Genomic DNA, 25,351 nt, shown 5'->3' with positions numbered 1-25,351 from the left:
TTTTGTACTGCCTGGATGGGCTGAAAACTTGGACTTGTGTGCTTCTGATGGTATTTCTTGGCGAAGGTTATCGTTGTTCGGTACTCACAGTCGTCCATTCATCCAAACGACTCCCTTGTCATCAATTTGTAGATCTTGAGACTTCCCGTTTTTGACTTGTTCCTTAAGTTTCTTTAGCTCGGGGTCTCGGTCCTGATTTAACTTGACGGTCTCCTGCAGACATGGCTGGGCGGAGAGTGAAGCTAGAGTGATCTTGCCTCCATTTTTCCGACTCAGAGCATCGGCCACTTTGTTCGCTTTACCTGGATGGTAACTTATAGTCAAGTCGTAATCCTTCAATAGTTCGATCCATCGCCTTTGCCTCATGTTTAGTTCTTTTTGGGTGAACAAGTACTTGAGACTCTGGTGATCTGTGAAAATTTCGCACTTGGCACCATAGAGATAGTGCCTCCAGATTTTTAAGGCAAAGACAACTGCTGCTAACTCAAGATCATGCGTAGGGTAGTTCTTTTCGTGCGGTTTCAACTGCCTTGACGCATAGGCGATCACTCTTCCCTCTTGCATGAGTACGCATCCCAGACCTTCCTTAGATGCGTCACTGTAGATGGTGAATTCCTTATCTTCAGTAGGTAAGATTAGCACTGACGTGGATGCAAGTTTTTCTTTCAATGTCTGAAAACTTTTCTCGCAACCTTCTTCCCAGATGAACTTGGAATTCTTTTTGAGTGAGCTTAGTCAGTGGTATAGCTATGGAAGAAAAACCTTCGACGAACTTCCTGTAATAACCTGCCAGTCCAAGAAAGCTCCTGATGTCTGTGGCGTTCTTAGGTTTTGGCCACTCTGTAATTGCCTCAACTTTCTTGGGATCCACTGATACTCCTGCTTCCGAGTTCACATGTCCTAAAAAGGATACACTCTTAAGCCAGAACTCACATTTCTTAAACTTAGCATATAGCTCTTTCTCCCTCAGTGTCTGTAGTGCAAGGCGGAGGTGCTCTTCATGTTCTTCCTCGTTGGGAGAATAAATGAGGATGTCATCAATAAATACCACTACGAACCGGTCCAGAAATGGTTTGAACACTCTGTTCATTAGGTCCATAAAGGCTGCAGGCGCATTAGTCAACCCAAAAGGCATCACTGTGAACTCATAATGCCCATATCTTGTCCGAAAAGCTGTTTTGGAGATATCTTCAGCTTTGACCTTCAGTTGGTGGTATCCAGTCCTCAGATCCAATTTAGAAAAGATGGCGGCTCCTTTAAGCTGATCAAACAGATCGTCTATCCGAGGTAGAGGGTACCTGTTCTTGATTGTGATCTTGTTCAATTCTCTGTAATCGATGCACAATCTCATACTACCGTCTTTCTTCTTTACGAAGAGTACTGGAGCTCCCCATGGGGACACACTAGGTCGAATTTGCTTTTTGTCCAGCAATTCTTGGAGTTGATCTTTTAGCTCCTTGAGTTCAGCTGGCGCCATCCTGTAAGGTGCTTTAGAGATTGGTGCTGCACCAGGAACCGGATTAATTTCGAACTCAACTTCGCGGTCCGGAACTGTCCCTGGGAGTTCTTTTGGGAAAACATCCGGAAACTCACATACTATTGAGATGTCTTCTATCCTCATTTCGACTTCTCCTTGCACTTCGTTGATCATTGCTAGGTAGATGTCTTCTCCGGATTTCATGGCCTTCCATGCCTGGGAAGCGGAAAGGAGTGATTTTCGTTCCTTGGATTTACCATGATACACGATCTCTGCCTGATTTGGGGTTCGGAGCTTAACTCTTTTCCCTTTACAGTCCACTATTGCATGGTTTTTGGCTAACCAGTCCATCCCTAGAATGATGTCAAAATCGACCATAACCAATTGTATCAAGTCGGCACTGAAAGTCTGATTAGCGATACCGATCTTACAATCCTCGTGAATTTCATGAGTTTCTATGGTCTTACTCGTAGGTGTGGCTATCCGAAAAGGTTCATGCAATAGATTGTGCAGAAGTAAATTGAAATCAATGGAACAAATAAAATATTTTATTGATTTCTCAAACAGGAAAATAAATGAACATGACCAAAATAAATAAATGTACTGAAGAAAATAAAACGTAGCAACAATGGGAATAAACTACTAAGAATGATTCACTAAAATGTTCTAATCCGCTATCTCGCCGTTTCCCACTGCCACATCAGGTGGGGCTTCTTCCTCCTCGGGGTCATCAGGCATCTCTGGGTCTATGAAATCTGCCAGCTGCATCTGAAGGCTATGATTTTCCGATTCCAACTCAGCAATCTGTTCCCTGTGGGTCAGAATCTTTCCTATCGCGTCATTCAATTCATTTCTTGCGTGTGCGTAGTTTGTTTCATTCTTCTGGATGAGCTCCTTCTCCTTTGCTTTCCTCTCGTCTACCTCCTTGGATAGCCTTTGGTTATTCCTAGATAATTGCATGATCACATTCCAGGATTCTTCAATTTTTTTCTTATCCCTCAGCCGGGCTTGACGAGCTTCAGACAGTTCTATGGTGCGTCTATCCACTTCCTCCTTAGCTTGCTTGGCTTGACTCATCGTTATTTGTAATGACTCTCGCAGTTCGCAGTTATGTTCTTTAACGAGCTCGAACATTTGGAAGACCTCGTCAATTCTTTTCTCTGTTGTCTCCAGTTTGGTAGTCAGATTTTCCACTTGTTGCCTCCTCTCAAGATTACTAGCTCTCAGCCTCCTGATAGTCCTATCCTGGTGTCCTATAGCCAATTCCTTTAAATGTATAGCAGCCTGAGCGCGTGTGCGATGCTGGTGGTAATCCAACTGAATAGTCTCCGTATGGGTAATCGGGGTTACTTTCTTACGAGCGGTGACACGGAAACGAGCCATTTCCTGAAACAATAAAGAAAGGAAACGCTCAGAATATCAAAAATAGGATAAAATAAATATCAAGAACTAATAGAGCAAGGTATCGAAATTTATATGTATTTTTCGAAAATTTCCGAAAATAGGAGGTTAAAGCTGGCCGGTTGACTCGATGATTCGGCCGAGTTGACTCGCTGGGTTGACTCGCCAGAGTACGGTCGGAGCAGAGGCGTATGTCAGCGACGGGGTAGGGGTTACGGAACCGGTGACGGCATGGCCAGAATCGGTCGGAAAACTGCCTAATTTGGCCGGAACTCGCTCAAAATCGGTCAACTCCCTTGAAATTGGGCGTTTTTGATTTCTTGATCCGATCCCAAAATTGATTGTTGAGAAACGTTACCCATGGATTGTGTATCGTTTGTGTAAAATTAATTTAAAATCGGAGTAGGATTGGTAGGGTAATTGGACAAAACAATATTCGGCGTTTAGGGTTTACACGCGCTATTTCTTAGATCTGAAATTACGGCTTCACCCTAACACTAAATCTGAAATTGGTTGAGGGATATTGTTCGTTTCGTCGAGAAAATTTCGGAACTGGTCTCTGATCGAACACACGTTACCGGAATCGGCCGGAATTGGCGAAAAAGCTCGGCGGCGCACGTAAGGTGCTGTTTGGCCGAAATCCGAAATTTTTTTTTTTGAAACTCGATTCTTCCACTCGGATTTTGAACCTGGCGGCTCTGATACCACTTAAATGTCACGCCCCAAAACTCGGGATTGACACCGGCGTTGTTCATCAATCACACAATCGATAAACAACCAGCCTCGTAGCACAGTATAAACCGAAACCAGTTTATTTCATAAATTCGCAAAAACAACCATTGTCTTTAACACTGAATAAATTGAATAAATTGCGGAAGCGTTTACAATTAAAATAAACCTACTAAAATTCTTAAATCCTTGCAGCAAAATTCTCGAAATTTAAATAATTTCACCAGCCCCAAAATTGATCCGACTCTTCTTCCTCAACTTGTTCCTCTGTTTTATCTTCGGATTTATATGGGAAGGTTGTAAGGGGTGAGTATTTTGGGAAATACTCAGCAAGTGGGGGCCGTTCGAGTACACAACAACATGCATATAAAATTTGAAATACGTACACACACACACCATGCATAAATTGACTCATACCACATTCGTATCCTTGACCTGACACTGAGATTCCTCTACTTTCAATGGTTTACTGACGTCAGTCCCTAATTTTTATTCCTCTAAGGGGGCGAGGCCGGATCGGTTATATCCCCACCGTATGAGGGTCATATCATAGTTGGGATTCCCTCCCATATCAAGTTGAATCCTCACAGTGTCAACATAAAACTCATGCACAAATCGTAGCCAGAAGGGGTAGAAGAAGAATTGTACTCGACCGAAATTTCGAAAATACGAAAATGCATACACCGAAATTACACATTTAAAAGAAGCCCACTTACCTTAGATATCGTAGAAAACGTGAATAGAGGGAATTCCTGCACTGGAATTTCGAACCCTAGCTTCGTGGTTGGACTGCAGCAGCGCTTCGCTTCTTCGCACACTTAGAGAGCGAGCTCTCGAAAATCCTAAGAAAACTAGGAGAGAAACTCGAAAAACTGGATTAGAAAATGGTGTGAATTTTCGAGTTATAGGCCCTCCTATTTATAGGGGTTGGCTGCTATCTCGATAGATGTCATCCGCGCGTTTAAACTTGAATTAAATCTCCATCCAAAATCGTGATCAAATCTAAATTTTATTCTTTATCCTAGACCTAAATTTCGAAATTCATGTATGTATCCCAAGGATAAATTTTGAAATTTATGCTTTGCCCAGCCTGCAAAACTTCAACTTTTGTGTCTAATTCCCAATATTCGGTAGACTTTTTATTTCCTAAAATAATAAAAATTATATTTCTTAAATCCCACAAATTTGCTGACTTAAACCCGAAATTTAGTAGTATTTTTTCCAAATAAGATTTTGATTATTTTCCTAAAATCCTGGTAGTTAAATCTTTCCCAAGCTGCATTTATCGTGTAAACTTTTCCCTTTATCTATGATTTTCGAAAATTCCCTAATATTCTTTCAATATTATTTTCGAAAATCCCATGATAAAATCCTCAAGATTTTTAGTTCCAAGATTGTGTTATCTTCTTGCTTAAATCTTTATCCAGGTATATCAAATCTTAGATCTATATCCGGTAAAATTCTGCATATCTCAAATTCCGAAAAAATATACACGATATTATTTAAATTCTTGAGTTCCAAAAAATGCCACATCACAAATTCCGAAAATCTCGCAAATCTTGGTACAAAATATTATCATGATAAAATCTAAAATCCTGGATTTTACAAGGACGAATCCTGTAAAATTAGGACCCAAACTAAAAAACAATTTAAATTTAGAAATTATGTTTGTAACATTTTTTTTGTAAGTTTGAGGCAATATTATGTGGATTAAAAGTATTTTCAATTTCGTTTTTAATTTCTTTGTCATTATAAAGGCAAATGGTTTTCGTGAGATATACCTTCTATTTAAAATGGTGTAATAATGGTCACAAGGCATAAAGTAAATTTCTTTTGTAATCACAATATAATTCTGGTTCCGATTTCAATAAATTTGAACAAACATTTATTTGCTTAAATGTTAATGGTCAAGAAAAAATAACATTACAAATGATATGATAATCAAACTAATTAATTTAAGAGTAAATTAGAGAAATCATCAATTCAAGTTTTATTTTAGGATTTACTTCCTAGGACATAAAAATTTGGTTCGGACTCTCCAATTTTGACCAAGTGATAAAAAAATATCATTGATTTTATAATTAGGCCAGAAATTGTATCAAATCCGTGGTAAAAATATTTCAAACGTACAATATTATTATTATTGTGTAATTATGTGTTTCAGGAGGAGATTTTCTAAAAAACTATGGATCCGAATATACGTTCAAGATTAAATATTTGCAATACTTATTCCAATACTTTGAAATATTTACAAGAAGAGCTAACTCAAGTTAGACATTGGAACAAAGAGGAACATATCAGAATCTTAATGTAAACTTATGATTCAGAGTAATATGTTCTTAGAAATAGTCCTGAATTTCTCTAAACTCTCCGAAGATCTTAGAGATATCCAAAAAACAGTACAAAACTATGAAAATCATTTATACCATGTACCACATAAAATTGAGAAAATTCTTGAAAAACAAGAAGAAATCCTTGGGACATTAAATGATATTCAAATAAGAATCCAAACTCTAGAACAACAACTAATCTCTAGTAAAAAGATCTCGGAGGAAGGTTATAACCATCTTTTGGTATTGAACCCTTATCACACCAAAGAGGGAAAATCAAGATAATGCCAAACCTTTAAGAGACAGAAAAAATGACTAATCTGATTAAAATTGTCTCAGAAAAGAAATTAAGCTGATGATAACTATATAAATGATTGGTTTAAAAGATCTTCAAGACCTTGTTGAGTATTTTGCGAATATAAAGGTTGTAGATCTTAAGATGAATACAACATAGGGTGAACATCTCTCAATAACTTGGTCATCTTCCCATGAACCACCAAAATTTAGTGTGGGATCTCATAATATAAATATGAGAGGACCCCAAACAGATTTCCAAATAAGTGGAGAAGCACACCCCGCGAGAATAAGGTCAAGGAAAAATCAAATTCACTTGCACCTAACGCTCTATGAGAAGTTTGAATTAGAACCAATACATCTTTATGGGGTTATGTTTAACTTTGATGTATTGGATTTCAAAAACAGATTATATCTCATATATGAATGGACATCGGCTATGAGAATCACAACAGGATCACTTGATCTCGACAAAGATATATTCATTAAACTTTTAGAAATGAGTCTGATGAGATCATTTAAAATCTCATAGGACATGACTTCGGAAGAAATTAAAGAGTCAGTGCTAGCTGGAGAATCCCTTAGTGAGATAACTAGGAGAATGACTACCTTATTTAAAGCACAATTTATAGGGGGTGGATTATTTTAACCGTCAAGGAACAGAGAAGAAAAATAAATATACTCAAGCTCTGTATAGTCTCCACATAACATCTGTTTAGTTGATGAATATATTATGTTATTCATTAAATATAAATGAAATTCACGAGACTAGAAAATATAACAATTCGATTTTTCTTCGCCAAAATATCAAGTCCCTTGATAGAAATGCTTATTAGAGATCATGATAGAAAATCCTAGCCCATGGAGATATCAAAGATTTTCCACAGGACATGTAGAAAAGTTCTTAGTAAATCTTGCTTTGAGAAACATATTAAAGTATCATCTAATTTATAAAGTCTTCAGATTAGAGATGACAATCCAATGGAACTTACGGAAGATCGGATGTAGATTCAATTAATTTCTTTTGAATAAATTAGAGAGGATTTACAAAAACTCAAGATAGAAGTAGCACAAATCATGTCCTGGATTCATATCGAAGCAATTCATATTATGATAAAAACTATTTTTAAATAAGGAATTGATTCACCCATTGACATTGCTACATGCAATAAAAAAATGTGTAATTTTCAAGATTCAATACCGGGATCAATATCAGAGAATCTATGTGCAGGAAAAATTGTAGGATTAATTTACCCACAAATCGCCTATAACCTGGCAAATCGATATTTCAGCCGACCATTAACATTAAATCAAAATTTCAAAGAAAATATGCTGATTAAATATGGTAGTATATCATATTATTTTACCTATCAAATTTCATGTGCTCTATCTAATACACATCGCTCATAATCGTTTATTAGAAATAAGTTTATTGAAATACCATAAATATTTGAAAATTTTCTCATGCAATTTATCCATAAATAAAGAATCGAGTTTTCTTTAATGCAGGAAACAAATATCTAGATTCAAGGCAAACTGATTCTACAAAGAAATCAAAGTTTTATACTTACATCAAGAAAACTATCTTTTCAATGAGATAGAATAATAAGTCACGAGTGGGGAAAAACACCTGTCCAGAAAACCCAACAAGTATTAAAAATATTTTCGACAATAGGAAAGCTCACTGTCCAAAAGAGTGGAGAGAATTCGAAATAGTATTTGATATTACAAGAAAAAGAAATCAATTTCTTTTTAATTCTATATATTATTTATAACAGCCAATGATAGAAACTTATCAAGGAATGATCAATATCAATGAATGGAAGTTCATATGAAAGGAATCCCACGAAAAGAACAAGATCAATTAGTTCTTGGGCTAGAGTTTCTCAAGGAATACAAACCTTAGAAAAGTCTGGAAAATGAATGAAATTCATGGCAAAGAACAGAATGTGGAAAATCCAATGACCTCTAGCTCATTCTCGATATATATTCAAGTAGGAATGTTATATGTCATGTTAGAACTTTTCAAGTTCGCAATATTTATTTTGATGATAACAAAACTGTTATTTTGTGTTACTAATGTTTTACCTTAAGTGTACAGAAGCTATGATCAGTTACGAGCTATTTACATCGCAAACTGAAGACCCAACTGATCGCACAAACTGAATCAAGCGAACTGATATGTCAAATGAGTAGTTCAGCTGATTGTCCAGTTGATAGGTGATTCAACATGAGAACCTCATAAGCCCGTCCAGCCGAAGGAGTGTTCAACTGATGAAGAAACCCAGCTGATCAGTTCAACTGAACGAGAGTGAAATCAGTTGAACTGACGAGTCAAACTGATTTCACCAGCCCAACTGAAGATCAGTTCAGCTGACTAGTTCGGAGTGTTAGTTAAGAATCCTTCAGTTGTAGATGAAGACAAACTCATTCAATGGATTCCAGCTATACACAAAGGTACAAAGCAATTGTCCAATTAAAGAACAATAATGAACGTTGCATCAGAGCATTGAAGACAAACATTTCAGAAGGGCAGTCGAAAAGTCGAGATACAGAGTCTAAGGAACGAATTCAAGATGCAACATATACAATAATTGAGTCTCGCTGTACGATCAGTTTCCTGCCTATATAAAGAGGAGATCAGTGAAGACAAAATATAGAACAAGAAAGAGATACAAGAGTGTGTAAAGATAAAAAGAAAGGGCACGCTTATTATATTAGCTTTCAGAAGCAATCAGTCCAGAAGGAACGATTCTCAGTCATATCAGCTTAGTTTAGAAGCTTATTTCCCTCAGTGTGTGAGAACATCCTTGTTCATTTCTAACACATGAACACACTCACCTCCACCCAATTATTGTCTTTCACAAAGACGTTAAACTTGTGTATGTAGTCTTTCTCACATAGACGTTAAAGAAGTGTTAGCTGGAAGGTGTTGCCTTCAGTCCAGACTAGGAGTTCAGTTAGGCAGTGGGTAAGTGTTAAGCTGGGTGGGTTTGTACAAGTAGTTGTATAAATCAAAGTCTTCTAGTGGATCCTACCCGAGGTTGTAGAGGGGTGACGTAGGAGCAGTTGAAGTCTCCGAACATCCATAAACATATCTTGTGTATTTAACTGATTAACTGTTGTTTTCAAACTGACAGGATCAATTAGAGCATTCGTCAGTTCAGTTTTTGCCATAATTGAACTGATATATGCGACAACTGATCCCCTGCTTTTCAGTTATTCAGTTTACATAAGTTAAAATGTTTAATAATCTAACAGTCTTCTTCACGAAGGATTACTTCGAGTTTCTTTCGCTTGGTTTTTAACCAAAGCTATTGCAGCTCATTGGGGAATATTGTGTTTGAAATGCCTTCAAATGCATCAGCACACGATCCTTCATGAACAAGATATATAAGGCATAATATTTTGCTGCTTATATTGATTTTGGAACTGGAATATGTACAACAAAAAGAGGAGTTTTCCAAAAAAATTAGAAAAAGAATTACCTTAGATTGTTAAACGAGATTTTTCTAGGTGAATCTTAATCTTATGTAAATGGATTAAGATGCAAGAAATATTATTCAAAGATGCTGGACAAATACCTTGGTATAAATTGAAAACAACACTACTTTATTTTTATGATATATGAGCAGACATTATGCTAGGAAATAATTCATTGAAAATGTTTGAATCTTATACAAAAGAAAATGAGAATAAAAGATTAGTGTTCACAACAATGTGTAATCACAAAGTCATAGTCCAAAGACTAAGAGAGGCATTTTACAAAAAAATGAGAATCCAGTTTCGCAGAAAGTGTGATAATGAAGGAAAACTTCCGAAGACAAAAATGAAGGATTCTAGACGGTTTGAAAAAACAATGTTTCAATTAAGAGCATATCAAAAATCCCCAACCAGAAGAAATATAATTCTTTAAAATAGCTCTACACCAGAATGATGTAGAGTTTGAATCAAAAGTATCCATAGAAGATGTCAAGAAAATGATTAAAAAAATTACAATGAAGACATTGGCATGGTGGAAAAAGAATCAAATCCAAGCCAACTTTAAAATTAAGGAAGACAAGGAATAAGATTTCATTAGATGAAAGCCTATCCCAATGAACATAATTGATCAAAAGGATATAAAGATTATTATCAAGGAACATTTAGACATTGTTTTAATCAAAGCAGGAATATCACCATACAACAATCCATATTTTCTGGTAAGAAATCATGGTGAAATAAAAAACAACAAACCCAGATTAATAATTAATTATCAAGAAATTAATAAAATTATGGAGTTTGATGTGTATTTTATACCAAAAGAGAACATTTACTCAGTTATATCTGCAACACCAAAATATTCTGTAAATTCGGTTGTAAGTCCAAGTTCTATCAAATCCGGATAAAAGAAGAAAGGAAGAAATTCTAAGCTTTCTCAACATCACAAAGTCACTATATTTGGGAAGTATTACTAATGAGATTGACTAATTCACTCCAAATTTTTTAAAGAAAGATGAATAATTTATTTAAGGATTATTTTATATTTATGTTTGTTTATATCAATGATGTTTTAACAACATCTAAAAATATAGATGAACGTATTAAACATTTAAAGATTTTCTCTGAGGTGTGTAAAAAAGAGGACTAGTCATATCAGAAAAGAAGGAAGTCATCACAACAAGGAAAAATGAATTTATTGGAACAAAAATCGACGAGTCGTGAATAATTCGACAAGATAGCTTGATTATTATGACGACAAGCTTTGTATAAAAATTATATTTTTGATATTGTTATTATTAAATCTCATAAAAATATTATTATAGATTTCTTAACAAAAGATGAAAAACGCTAATGTCGATCTCATAATGAAAATGGAGAGAAATTTCAGGGAACAACTTGAAATGCTACAAACCGAGTTCAATATGCTTTCCCTAAATGCAGAAGTTGTGGGTACGCTACAACAAGTTGATAAGAGCAATGTCTCTGATCGAATAACAAATTGTTTACAGCCTTATACTCAGATATACATGGTCGGTATTGCGAAATCTAATCCTCCAGGCTAATGATAAGCCAATGGTTTCCCAAATGAAGAGTTTTTGAGTACATGGATCTATACTTAGAGTAGGGGATTGAAGTACCCCTAGCACAAGTGCTAAATCAGGATCATCTTTAGTTGAGTCGGCCAAAGCAATATTGAAGCTTTGGATCCTTATCTCGAGCCTTCAGGTCAACCCTTCACCTCGAGGATTGAAGAGGGAGATATCAACCTTAGACCCCAAAATACCAAGGTAAAATCTAAGGTTGATACTAACGAGCTTAAAGTTTCTCCATTTCAGGCATATCAACAAAACTAGGAAAATGAAAAGAAACATAGGTATCAACTCAGCCACAATCCGTGTTGATATAGCAGGAAAGTATAATAGGATATAGATGAAACCAAATTCTTATCATAAGGAGATAAAAGAATGGTACCAATTTGGGGCACTTGCCTCAATTTATACTACATTGCCCAGCTTCTCGGAAACCTCAGCACTACCAAAATGGATCCTAGAAGTTCATAAAACATGCCCAAATTATTATTATTTGTCAAGAGAAGATATTTTGAAGTTTTACTTTTTTAGTGCAGAACTAGAACCAGTCAGGAATGGCTCACATGAAGCCTTTCACTTCAGCAAGCTGAGAAAAGCAGACATGAACATTCAGAAGTTCATCGATGATCTTTCGGAGAATGAAACACCTCTTGTTTTATCACTAATTGAAGATGGCATCTCCACTAGAAAGCATGAAATTTATGGGTTTGTCTCACTGATATGGACAAATTTATGTTCCCATTTAAAATTTATCAAAATGCTGTAAATAGATCTTTTCTATTAAATAAAATGACAAAAATATTTGAAAAGAAAAAAATCTTATGTGGAACAGCAAGCTACTGGAGAATAAAGAAAATCGTCGGAAATTCTGCAATATGACTCACGTGGAAAAAATGTCACATGGAATCTTCCCAAAATGCCAAACCTAAATGAGCCAGAATTCGGGGAAGCTTTCTGGCCCAGATATGACAGAAAGCATAATGCGGAAACAAGTTCAAGGAGTGAAGGTCCACCCAAGTCATGTTTTTCCCGGGGCCATACAAAAGCAAAAGATTCCCCGGCAAAGGTAGAGAAGATATGTTATCCAACCACTCCATTAGTGGAGGATGAATCATTCAACCACCCCCAACTTGATATACCATTAACTAGTGGTACACCAACGAAAAGATGTCAGCACAATTGGCAATGCAAATCACAAGTTTGATGTCTGGATTTCAAATCCGCCAAGACTTCTACATATATCATGACAGAAAGAAGATGAAAACATCATTCAACCTCTTCATTTTTTTTAAAATAAATTTTTTAATATTTTGAGCTTTTGTGTGTTGTAATTCCAGCTACTTAAAAAAGTTTTTCCTCATCTAGAAGATGTTACTATGTAATAATATGTTGTATGTTTGAATAAAAAACAAGGCTTACTGCCCCTCTCACGTATTATTTTCAAAATTAAATTTTTTTACTATACACCCCGAGATAAGAAACGATACATAGTTGTGCTAAGTGCTGTTGAAGGGATCTATATTTGGAACCATCTGTTGCGACCACATGGTTAAGATGTGAGGAGCAGTCTATAAAAATCGGTGGATACAATCCGATGACATTCTGTCAAAGAGGTAAATGTTTAATTTATTAGATGGAAACATGTTGTGTTATATATATATGTGTGTGTGTGTGTGTGTGTGTGTAACCCTCGTGTTAATGGTATATAAGTTTAAAATCTTGCACCTTTGGGCAGGTTTGATAAATACAACAACGTCTAATATCGAAAAGAGGCTCAAGGATGCTTTTGGAACTTTTAAAATAAAGTGCGGAACTTAAAATAACTTTTCATGGACAATATAAAAAGTCTAAATGAAACTAGAATTTGAAATTTATTTGAAATTTTCTCTTAATTTAATTATTTTACGAAATTTACGAATATTTAAATTTTTATAAACAAAAGTAAAAAGAGGCTGTATTTAATTTTAACATTAGAAATGGGGAAATGAGATGCTACACTATACATGTGAAGTTTGTTGATTTTTCAGTAGACCTCATAAGTATTATTCAATATTAACCTTTAGATGCATCGTTGAGGTTGCACCGTAAGGATAATTTGAAACTTCTCCTTAAGCCAATATTTTCATAACCAAACCAATGATCAAATAGATCCACCATAAAATAGTCGTTCAATCATACGGTCGGACTGGAACACTATTACATCATATAAAATAATAACGTAATATAATGAATGATATATTTTAAATTCTAAATATCTTAAATGTGTATATAAATAAAAAAAAAATCTATATTTTTCAATGTTTAAAAAATCAAATCAGCTCTGATACTTCTAAAATAATATTTTTAACAAAATTCAAAATACAAATAATCATAAATATATATATATATATATATATAATTAAAATCAAAATAAAATAAATTTAAAAAAATTTAACCAATCCAACCGCTTTTTGATCGATTTTGGCCGTGTAATATCATCCTGACCTTTTTTACTGGTAAAACGATTTTGGGCGATGTCCGAGATTGAACCCGTGACTTGTTTCCGACCGAACCGACCGTTTTGATCTGATTCTAGAAATACTCCACATGCAAGACCTCACAAATGGCCCAATTTTGTAATTCTCCCTTAAGAACCTAACTCATTAGAACGCTCGTAACCTAATACATGCTTTTATCCTTGCTATTGAGTAGACTTGTCAAATTGGGTTAGGCCCGTCGAGCCGGTCCGCCCCACTATAAAAATTGAACGGGTTGGGTTGATAAAATAACAGCCCGTTTGGAGGCGGGCTAAATGGGTTGAGCCCGTTTGGGTTGCGGGCCAAGACGGATCGAGCTCAAACGGGGCGGGCTGGCCCGCCAAATTAGGATAAAATTTTATATTTTTAAGTTTTAAGTTTTATATAAAAATTGGAATAAATTTCACGTGCCTCCATGTCTTAGAACAAATATATTTATAATTTACTCTTAGAACAAATTTATTCATAACTTACTCTTACAACAAATATACATAAATAAAATAAAAAAGAGAAATTTGCAGATATACATAAAGAAAACAAAAGGGAAGAAATTCCTGTAAATTTTATTCATGAATCTTAAAATAATTTTTAAGCATATAAGTTGTTTGTGAACCCAAGAGTGGTTTCGTTTGAAGTCCGACGAGTTGCAGTGAAATTTTGTGGACCCGATGGAGGTTTACTAATTATGTGTATTGTTGAAGACATAATATTTTTTAAAATTTACAACCGTCTCTTTTCTCGACTTTATGTTCTCTTCCATGTCTCAATCTTCATGTTTGGTTTAAACACTTTACTTTTTATATATTATGTTCTATGCTTTCTTAATTCTTATTTCAATATTTTTAATTATTTTATGAAACTATTTGACTAAAATATGTTTAAATTTTTTTCTTGAAAAAATAAGCAGGTCGGCCCGCCTAACCCGCGGCCCAAGGTGGGTTGGGCTGGGTTGACCATTTAGAGGTCCGCCAAAATGACGGGCCGCCCCGCCCCGCCTAATGGCGGGTTGCAGCGGGTGGCGGGCTGGCCCGTTCCGCCAACCCATTTTGACATATCTACTACTGAGTAATTGCTCCTTCCCTAGTAAAATTGGATATTACTAATGGAAAGGATTTTTCAACATATATATACTAATATAAAAGAAATAAAAATATTATTATTAATAGGCCAAAAACTCCTGAAACATACAATCAAACCTATCGAACGAATAAATAAGATTGGGCCGCTTCTAACACAGTACGAGTATAACTACAAGTTTTTGGCTAGCAGAGTTAACTGCTAATTTGATAATACAAACGTTTTTTTTCCTAAGATGCATCATACACACACAGATGCATCTTTATGGGAAACATATTATTTTTGACATGGTTTGCAGTTATAGGAACCGAATACCAGACATCTTCCTTTGAAAAATCAAACCCGAGTAGAAGCTGCGGCGTGTACAAATGCAAAAATATATACTTCAATCCTAGTTAGTATCTTGGAGCAAAATTCAACATTACAACGATTGCTAGAGTCTAATTGTATGTAAAATGGCTTTAGAAACAAAAATTGATGCGTTCGATTCTGATACCAAGGAACATTTTGCCACTTTTATCGGTATAACCATCGTCATACCCCATTTATCAAAAAAATCTCTCAAAATTATGAGCTACTATAAACTTCCTAGTTCCCAAACTTCAGTGACGAGACCCTCCTTAGGAAGGCACAGGTTTACTCAGATCTTGAATAACAGACCGCCAAGAGTGGCGAAAAATGGCAAAAACAAGGGACTCGACTGCCATTAGTTTGATAAGAATGTTGAGTGACGACCCAGAAGTGTCTTTCAAAGGGTCACCGATCGTGTCACCAATGACAGCTGCTTTGTGTGGTTCTGATCCCTTGGGGCCAAGGGTTCTTGCATGCTCTGAGGCACCAGCCTGAATAGAAAGTTTGGTTGTAAGAAAAACAAATTCAAAATTTTAGGCCCTCTAATGTTTGATTCTGTAAGCAGATATGCTTCAATTCAAAAGCCCAGGTGTCAGGTCGTCTTCGCCAATTCACATCCAAAAAGCACACCACTTTCAGAAACTCTTTCAAAACTTCAAAATTATAATACAAGAAAGTCCAACGAAATGCCAGGAGAAAACCAAAAATTTTCCGATACCTCGATGTACTTCTTGGCATTGTCCCATGCACCACCGGTGTTGGATGCAGATATTGCAATCTGTAAGGACATGGATGCAAAAAGCAGAAAAGGTCAGTGGTTGAACCAAACAACACACTTAAAAAACAAGTTTCTACAATAATAGAAATCATACCTGGACACTAGAAACAACAGAACCAGCAAGAACGCCAGAGAGGGTCTCAACACCGAATAAGATTCCGACAATCAGTGGTATTGACTAGTGCGCCAGGAGGGATCATCTCCTTGATAGACGCGTCAGTTGAAATCTTCACACGTGGCATAATCAGGCTTCACACGACCCTCCATGAGACCAGGAATAGTATTAAACTGCCTACGAACTTCCTCAACCATCTTTAAAGCAGTACTGCCAACACTCTTCATGGTCATTGAAGAGAACCAGTATGGAAGCATTGCGCCAACAATCAAGCCGATGAAGACTTTAGGGGCTAAAACAGCAACAGTTGTAATTTCAGCCCGGCTTACAAAGGCACCGAACAATGCCAATGAAACAAGGGCAGCAGATCCAATGGTAAATCCCTGGGTGCAATAGCATTAAAATTAGAAAAAAGATTAACATCCAATAAAAGAACTACCACATACCTTTCCAATAGCAGCAGTGATATTCCCGGCTGCATCAAGAGCATCAGTTCTCTCACGAATTCGGTGACTCATACCAGCCATCTCAGCTATACCTCCAGCATTATCACTGATAGGGCCATAAGCATCAATGGCCAACCCCGTTGGTGATACCCCATGGATGGGCCCACTACCCCTGGCCCATCCCTAGCTCAAATGAAAGACAGGCCCGTCAAGGGCCCAGGTATTCTCCTATAAATACCAGGTTTGAGCGTTCAGTTGAGGGATTCATTATATTGTTTTCAGCAGCACCCTTAGTTGCTCCTCCCATATATCCTCAGTCACTGACTTGAGCGTCGGAGGGGCTACGCCAGGACACCCTCCTGGCCCCCTCCTAACGGTCTTCTTCTTGATTTCAGGCTCAGGGTAATCTTAAAGCCCACGTCTGAACTAGTGACGCTCGTTGGGATCGGACCCTAAATTTTCCGTGAGTATCACTTGGCGCCGTCTGTGGGAAAGTTTGAGTTGAGACGTAGAGGTGGTAGGCAAGAGAGGGAGTAGAAGAGCTACCTCAGCATCATCGCGTCCTCAGAAGGGACCCGAACAATCTCATCTTGAGACAAGAGCCGAACAACCTCGTCAAGAGACCAGGGTCGAGCAACCCCGTCCTAATGAAAATGTGGGGAATTTGACCCTGGAGCAGTTGGGTCAATTCATCACTCGGACAGTGGATGAGGCTATGAAGAGGAACCAAGAATCTATGTTTGCTGAAGGACAAGCCACTCACCAGGAGCGAGAGGAGAATGCTGAGGGTCATCAGAGCAAGGCTGAAGAGACGCAACCCCTCCAAGGTGGGGAGAATCCTGAGATAGAGGAGATGTGGAAGGAGATAAGAATGTTGAGGCAACAATTGGAAAACATAGCTCCAGTGTCCAAGAAGGAGAGTCCTTTTTCCCCTGCCATTTTGGAGGAAGGGCTTCCTCCAAATTTTCGACAGTCAAACGTGGGAGAATATGACGGACATACTGATCCTGAAGAACACTTGGGGAGATTTGAGAATGCGGCTATGTTGCACCAATATTCGGATGGAGTCAGGTGCAGGGTGTTTTTAGGCACATTGGTGAGGTCAGCCCATCAGTGGTTTAACACCTTGCGGCCAAAATCTATACGTTCTTTTGAGGACTTCTCAGCTGCCTTCTTGCACCGATTTGCTAGCAGCAAGAGGCATCATAACAATTATTTGAGCATGTTCGTGATGAAACAGCAAGAGAATGAAACTTTGCGAGAATTTGTTCAGCGTTTCAACAGTGCAGCGCTGGAAATACCAGCGGCTACCCCTGACATCATGATAAGTGCCTTCACACAAGGACTGAGGGGAGGAGAGTTTTTCAAGTCACTGGTCAAGAAGCCTCCGTCGAGCTATGATGATCTGTTGACTCGAGCTGAGAAATATGTAAACTTGGAATATGTCCAACGGTACAGAAGGATGGAGAACCGGCCCGGAGAAAGTAGAGTTGAGGGAACGGAGAAAGGAGGAAGGAAGAGGGGTGCGGGGGAAAGAGAGGATAAGGTCGAGGTCAAGATGTCCTTCAGGAGCCCGTCGAATCGAGGAGAGGAACGAATAAGGATAACCACCCTACGAGAGGAATGATTCATATGATCTCGGGCGGTGCTACTGAAGGAGACTCTGGGCGAGCTCGGAAAGCACATGGGAGGAGGTTGGAAAACTTTGAGATATCTAGGGGTGCAGACTTATCACAAGACCCCATCATCAGCTTTGGGCCAGAAGACCTTCAAGGCGTTGTGACTCCACATAACGATGCCTTGGTTGTGACGGCTACCATTGCCAATTATGATGTGGCGAGGATATTTATTGATAATGGAAGCTCCGTGAACGTCTTGTTCAAGAGCACGTTAGATCAAATGAAGTTGGAAGGATTTGAGTTTGAGCAAGTCTCCACCCCGCTGTATGGGTTTGCAGGACACGCCATCCCGCCTTTGGGTCAGAGTGTGCTTCCCCTATCCTTGGGAACTGATCCTCGGCGGGTAACAAAGATGATAGCTTTCACCGTGGTAGATACCCCGTCAGCGTATAATGGAATTCTAGGACGGCCAGCCCTGAAGGATTTCAGAGCCGTAGCTTCCACTTATTATCAGAAGCTTAAGGTTCCTGTGAAAAAAAGGAGTTGAGGTCTTGTGCGGGGACAAAAAAGTCGCGCGTCGGTGTTATGAAGGGGTAGTGAGGGAGGAGGGAAAAAGAGCGCGTGTGGAGCTTAACATGATTAGGAATGGAAGAAGTGTCTGACGGTGTCATGTTGAAGGTAAAAGAAGAGCAGGGGGAAAGATGGACCTAGAGTGGGATGGTCTTTTCAGAGTGATTGCGAAATTTAATTCTGGGGCTTATTACTTGGAGAATGCTCAAGGCAAGGCTTTAAGGAGTCCCTGGAATGCTTACCACCTTAGGGAATATTATTTTGGATTTTATCGTTGATTATTTCATCTTCGCATTTTTCCATGTAATCCGTTGGAATTCAATAAAATCAATGTCTTCTTTTCAATTCATGAATGTTGGTATATTATAAAAGCGAGAAAATTTTATTTCCTGCAAAGGCATCGCATAGTAGAGGAGCAGAGTTGGGGATGAGAAAAATTTTTAATTTCCTGCTAAGGCATCGCCTAGCAGAGGAGTTAGAGGTGGGGGTGGAGAAATTTTTATTTTCCTGCTAAGGCGTCGCCTAGCAGAAGAGTTAGAGGGTGAGGGTGGAGAATTTTTATTTTCCAGCTAAGGCCTCGACTATCAGAGGAGTTAGACGGTGGGGTGGAGAAATTTTTATTTTCCTGCTAAGGCGTCGCCTAGCAGAGGAGTCAGAGGGTGAGGGTGGAGAAATTTTTATTTTTCTGCTAAGGCGTCACCTAGCAGAGGAGTTAGAGGGTGATGAGGTGAAATTTTTATTTTCCTGCTAAGACGTCGCCTAGCAGAGGAGTCAGAGGGTGAGGGTGGAGAATCTTTATTTTCCTGCTAAGACGTCGTCTAGCAGAGGAGTTAGAGGGTGAGGGTGGAGAATCTTTTTTTTCCTTGTAAGGCGTCGCCTAGCAGAGGAGTCAGAGGGTGATGAGGTAAAATTTTATTTTCCTGCTAAGGCGTCGTCTAGCAGAGGAATTAGAGGGTGAGGGTGGAGAATCTTTATTTTTCGGCTAAGGCATCGCCTAGCAGAGGAGTCAGAGGGTGATGAGGTGAAATTTTTATTTTTCTGCTAAGGCGTCGCCTAGCAGAAGAGTCAGAGAGTGAGGGTGGAGAATCTTTATTTTTCTGCTAAGGCGTCGTCTAGCAGAGGAGTTAGAGTGAGGGTGGAGAATCTTTTTTTTTTCCTGGTAAGGCATCGCCTAGCAGAGGAGTCAGAGGGTGATCAGGTGAAATTTTATTTTCCTGCTAAGGCGTCGCCTAGCAGAGGAATTAGAGGGTGAGGGTGGAGAATCTTTATTTTCCTGCTAAGGCGTCGCCTAGCAGAGGAGTCAGAGGGTGATGAGGTGAAATTTTTATTTTCCTGCTAAGGCGTCGCCTAGCAGAGGAGTCAGAGGGTGATGAGGTGAAATTTTTATTTTCCTGCTAAGGCGTCGCCTAGCAGAGGAGTTAGATGGTGAGGGTGGAGAATCTTTATTTTCCTGCTAAGGCGTCGTCTAGCAGAGGAGTTAGAGGGTGAGGGTGGAGAATCTTTTTTTTTTCCTGCTAAGGCATCGCCTAGCAGAGGAGTCAGAGGGTGATCAGGTGAAATTTTATTTTCCTGCTAAGGCGTCGCCTAGCAGAGGAATTAAAGGGTGAGGGTGGAAAATCTTTATTTTCCTACTAAGGCGTCGCCTAGCAGAGGAGTCAGAGGATGATGAGGTGAAATTTTTATTTTCCTGCTAAGGCGTCGCCTAGCAGAGGAGTCAGAGGGTGAGGGTGGAGAATCTTTATTTTCCTGCTAAGGTGTCGTCTAGCAGAGGAGTTAGAGGGTGAGGGTGAAGAATCTTTTTTTTTCCTGGTAAGGCGTCGCCTAGCAGAGGAGTCAGATGGTGATCAGGTGAAATTTTATTTTCCTTCTAAGGCGTCGCCTAGCAGAGGAATTAGAGGGTGAGGGTGTAGAATCTTTATTTTCCTGCTAAGGCGTCGCCTAGCAGAGGAGTCAGAGGGTGATGAGGTGAAATTTTTATTTTCCTGCTAAGGCGTCGCCTAGCAGAGGAGTTAGATGGTGAGGGTGGAGAATCTTTTTTTTCCTGCTAAGGCATCGCCTAGCAGAGAAGTCAGAGAGTTACGAGGTGAAATTTTTATTTTCCTGTAAAGGCGTCGCCTAGCAGAGGAGCAGAGTGGAGAAGGGGAAAATATTTTATTTCCTACTAAAGCATCGCCTAGTAGAGGAGCAGAGTTGAGAAGAGAAATTTTATTTTTCCTACTAAGGCATCGCCTAGTAGAGGAGCAGAGTTAGGAAGGAGAAAATACTTCATTTTCCTACTAAGGCATTGCCTAGTAGAGGAACAGAGTTGGGAAGGAGAAAATATTTTATTTTCCTACTAAGGTTGCGCCTAATGGATGAGAAGAGTTGATGAAGAGAAATTAAATTTTACCTACTTGGGCTGAGCCTAGTAGAGGAGTCAGGGGTGAGGAGGTGAAACTTTTGTTTTCCTGCTGAGGCATCGCCTAGCAGAGGAGTCAGAGGGCGAGGAGTTGGAAATCAAGTTATTTTCCTGATGAGGCATCGCCCAGCAGAGGAGTTAGATGGTGAGGAGGTTGAAGTTTTATTTTTCCTGCTAAGGACTGTTTTAGCAGATGAGTCAAAGGCGCAGGGACGTGGAAATTATTTTCCTGCAAAAGCTTAATAGATGACCTTGAATATAGGGGCGACGAGGGCAGAAGGTGTTAGAAAAATTTATTTGGTTCATCGATAACGAATTATGTTTGCCGCTGCGAAAATTACGGGGATCGACTTCAAGAACCAAGGGCTGCGAGCGAAGGGAGAGTGTGAGGCGCTGTGCTAGGCAAGCGCGCTGCTTGAGCGAGGTAGGCGAGGCGTGGGGCAAGCTTGGCGCTAGGGCGAGCGTACGAGCTGGGCGAGCGGGCGCAAGCGAAGGGGCTGAGGCGAGGCGAGAGATGTGACGATGGGGTTGGGGCGACGCGAAGGCTGAGGCGAGGCGAGGGGCGAGCTTGGCTTGGGCGAGGTGAGGGGCGAGCGTGGCTCTGTGCGCTGTCAAGGTGATGGGGCTGAGGCGAGGCGAGGGGCGAGCTTGGCTTGGGCGAGGCGAGGGATGAGCATGGCTGATGCGAAGGCACGCTCGGTGAGGGCGAGGCAGGAACTGGGCGAAGCTGCTGGCAAGCACGGGGTATGCGCGCTGGGCGAGCCCTCGACGGGGGAGAGGCGGCTGGGTGAGAGGCTTTGGGCGAGGATAGGTTGTGGGGCCAGCGTTCGAAGGGGCAGGCGCGCGGGCGTTCGGCAAGGGTGAGATGAAGGTGTGGCGCGGGTCCGAGAGGGCTAGGTTGTTGGGCGAGGGCGTGAGGGCTAGGTGGTTGGGCGAGAGTGAGGCGAGTGTATCTAGGAGCGTGCTGTTACCAGGCGATGGAGAGCTGGTGAATGAATTGCAGTGGAAATTCTGTATGGGAGAAGTGAGAATCAAGTAAGGAGGTGACCAGAACAGGGTGGAAGACTACATCAAATCTTTCCCCGCAGAGCAGGATTGCGACTTGATTTGTTTCCAAAGTTTTGGATACTGACGAGCGGTAGGAAGAAAATACACAACTCACGCCCGATGAACCAAGGACAACACAATTAATCGAATTTCGAACCTACGATTCAGTTCGACTCGGGAGGGGGAGACTGGTGATACCCCATGGATGGGCCCACTACCCCTGGCCCATCCCTAGCCCAAATGGAAGACAGGCCCGTCAGGGGCCCAGGTATTCTCCTATAAATACCAGGTTTGAGCGTTCAGTTGAGGGATTCATTATATTGTTTTCAGCAGCACCCTTAGCTGCTCCCCCCATATATCCTCAGTCACTGACTTGAGTGTCGGAGGGGCTACGCCAGGACACCCTCCTGGCCCCCTCCTAACGGTCTTCTTCTTGATTTCAGGCTCAGGGTTATCTTAAAGCCCACGTCTGAACTAGTGACACTCGTTGGGATCGGACCCTAAATTTTCCGTGGGTATCACCCGTGGCAATTGTACTGAGGATTCCCAGGGCATCTACTGTGATACCATAAATAGCAGCGAAGGTAAAACTGACAAAGATGCTAATTGTGATAGCAAAAATGGGAATTATAACTGATTTGTATCTCAAGGCTAGGCCAAATATAACATTGGTAGCAGCACCAGTTCTGTAGGAATCAGCTACATCTTGTACAGGACTACGTATATTTAAAATGCCAATCAGGAAAAAAAATAACACAACAAAAGAACCAATGCATCAGATTGAAAATTGTGAACGAACTGTATTTGCCGATACAATAAAACAAAGAACAGGAACTACAAAGTGAACCTGTAAGCATTACTGGTATAATATTCGGTAACAAACCCAATGATAAGTCCAGCCCAAAGCCCAACGCAAACACAAAGGAACAGTTGCCTCTAATATAGGGCGGGCAGAATAATATAGAATGTTTGATACCCTATGTGAGAGCAGAAATGGGTGAGTTGAGAGCTGTTACATGGAATAAAACCAAAATAATTTTGATATACTTTCATCTTCTCGGACATTAGGTTTTTATTAAAAGTTTTGTGTGATATTAAGAAGATCACAATCATAGATTCAGACCGCAACGTAGATAGGTCAGGCAAGACGTTGCTTAAACTTATTAACCCTTTGTCACTTATGCTTCCACATATGTTGGGTGTCAGTGATGTTTCTGAAAGATGAGAATGGTTAGGCCAGATAATTTTTCTACTCAAAAAATCAGGTTAAATTTTTTTATTTTAAAAATTATTATTTCATTATTGTTTAGTGTATATCAATGGACATTTTATGTTTGTTTTTTATTGCAGCGGTGAATGTGGAGTTTACTGTTTAGGGCAACAGCTTATACCAGGTTCAGAAAAAATGCCTATCAACTGAACGATGAGAAGATTGATGAATTTAGGCATTACTGTTGTTGTTGTGTAGAGCCCAAAATCAGTACACGTAAAACCCATGCATTTATTTAATTGTTAAATCATTTATTTAAATTTAAAAGGATTTTTAGTGATGCATGATTTATTAAATTTCATTATTTTAAATTATGTATGTTTATGTGATGTACGTTAAAATATTTCACGAGTTTCATGTTTCAGGCGATTACTCGATGCGGGATCGAGGAATAGAGACCGACGACGATTTTGGCAATTTTAAAACTTGGTATTTTATTTAAGTTAATGATGGGGCATTTTAGATAATTTATTTAGTTTCAGCAATTTTAAAGCCTAAATTATTTATTTAGGAATTTTAGAGTTTTAAAACTTTTAAAGTGTGGTTAGTGTGCAATTTATTTTAAATTATGGGATTTAACTAAAGTTAGAGGAGGGTTGGTATTTTTCTAATTGGTTGTTAATTATTAATTAAGCAAATTTTTCTCCTCATTAACACTAATCACACGCACACCCACTTTTACACCCACTAAAGATCGGTACAAACACACACACACTTCATTATGCAGAATTTTTATTATTTTTGAAAAAAAAAAAGAAAACCTAGGGTTCTCCTTCCCAAGAGCAGCCGCCCACTCCTCTGCACTTTTCCAGCGCATTTCTTTGAGTTTTCTTCAAGGAATTTAGTGTCACGTTCGTCCCGGATCGTCTCTCGCGTCCTTCCCGCGTCGGTATCGTCATATCGGTATTTCTAATCATCAAAAGGCACGTATATTCTGTTATTTCTGCATCGATCATGTCATAGTATGTGTTGCGTTATTTTATGCCTAAAAATCCATGTGTGATATGTAAAAGTTTGAGCAATTATGTTTAGATCACTTCTGAAACCATTTTTAGATCTAAAATTACGTTTTTACTGTATTTTTAAATACCGCGATTTTTCAGTTTTGATTCTGAGAAAACTTTCAACATGAAAATTGTAGAACTTTTTGATACCTTTGATTTGACAGTAAATGCGAAATATTTGGATAAAAATTGAGTGAGTTATTGCATTTTTCGTGAGACCGCTCAAACTGCGTTTTCCGAAAATTATGTATTAATGTGTTCTTGAGATTTTATTGTTGCAGGCTTTGTTGGAGATCGACGGGTGATCGTTACTGCATCTAGGTATGCTTAGTATGATGTTGGGTTGGCATTTGGGTTGTCGATTAGTGTCGATAGGCACTCGAATTCATTTGAAGTCGTAGGAAACGATTTGGTGTCAATTGCCGTGTTTTTGAATTGTATGTGTCGTAGAGTGGACGTCGTGCTTTGGGGTGTTTGTACGAATTTGATTCGATGTTATGGCATACTAGTATGGGTCTCGGGGTGTCGGTTCATGGTCCGTACAATCGAGTCTAGAATGATAAGCATTGCATGCATTGAATTTTCGTGGGCTTACAAGTCGCGTAGGTACACGAACCCGGACACGGACCCTGGCACGGGGTCCGTGCCTTCTTTTTCTTCTTGGTGCCATTTTTGCGATCCAACACGGACCCTCACATGGACCAGGGCACGGGGTCCATGCCTTCTCTTTCCTGCACGACAAATTTCACCGCACCTACACGGACCCGGAGCTGGACCTAGGCACGGGGCCCGTGTCCCTTCTTCTTCCCGAGTATTTCTTTTGCGTACCTACACGGACCCATACACGGACCCAGGCA

The 25,351-nt window shown here is 39.3% G+C and overlaps 1 pseudogene; it reads right to left on the bottom strand.

Annotated features, from left to right (window-relative positions):
• Positions 1–15,310: 15,310 nt before the first annotated feature.
• On the bottom strand, positions 15,311–22,914 carry LOC142549302 (pyrophosphate-energized vacuolar membrane proton pump-like; annotated as a pseudogene).
• Between the last annotated feature and the right edge of the window lie 2,437 nt (positions 22,915–25,351).

Source organism: Primulina tabacum, chromosome 6 (assembly GCF_025594145.1).
Source record: "Primulina tabacum isolate GXHZ01 chromosome 6, ASM2559414v2, whole genome shotgun sequence".
In the NCBI taxonomy this organism is placed as follows: domain Eukaryota; kingdom Viridiplantae; phylum Streptophyta; class Magnoliopsida; order Lamiales; family Gesneriaceae; genus Primulina; species Primulina tabacum.
Note: the sequence above shows the minus strand (reverse complement) of the source record. Positions and strands in the feature narration are given on the sequence as shown.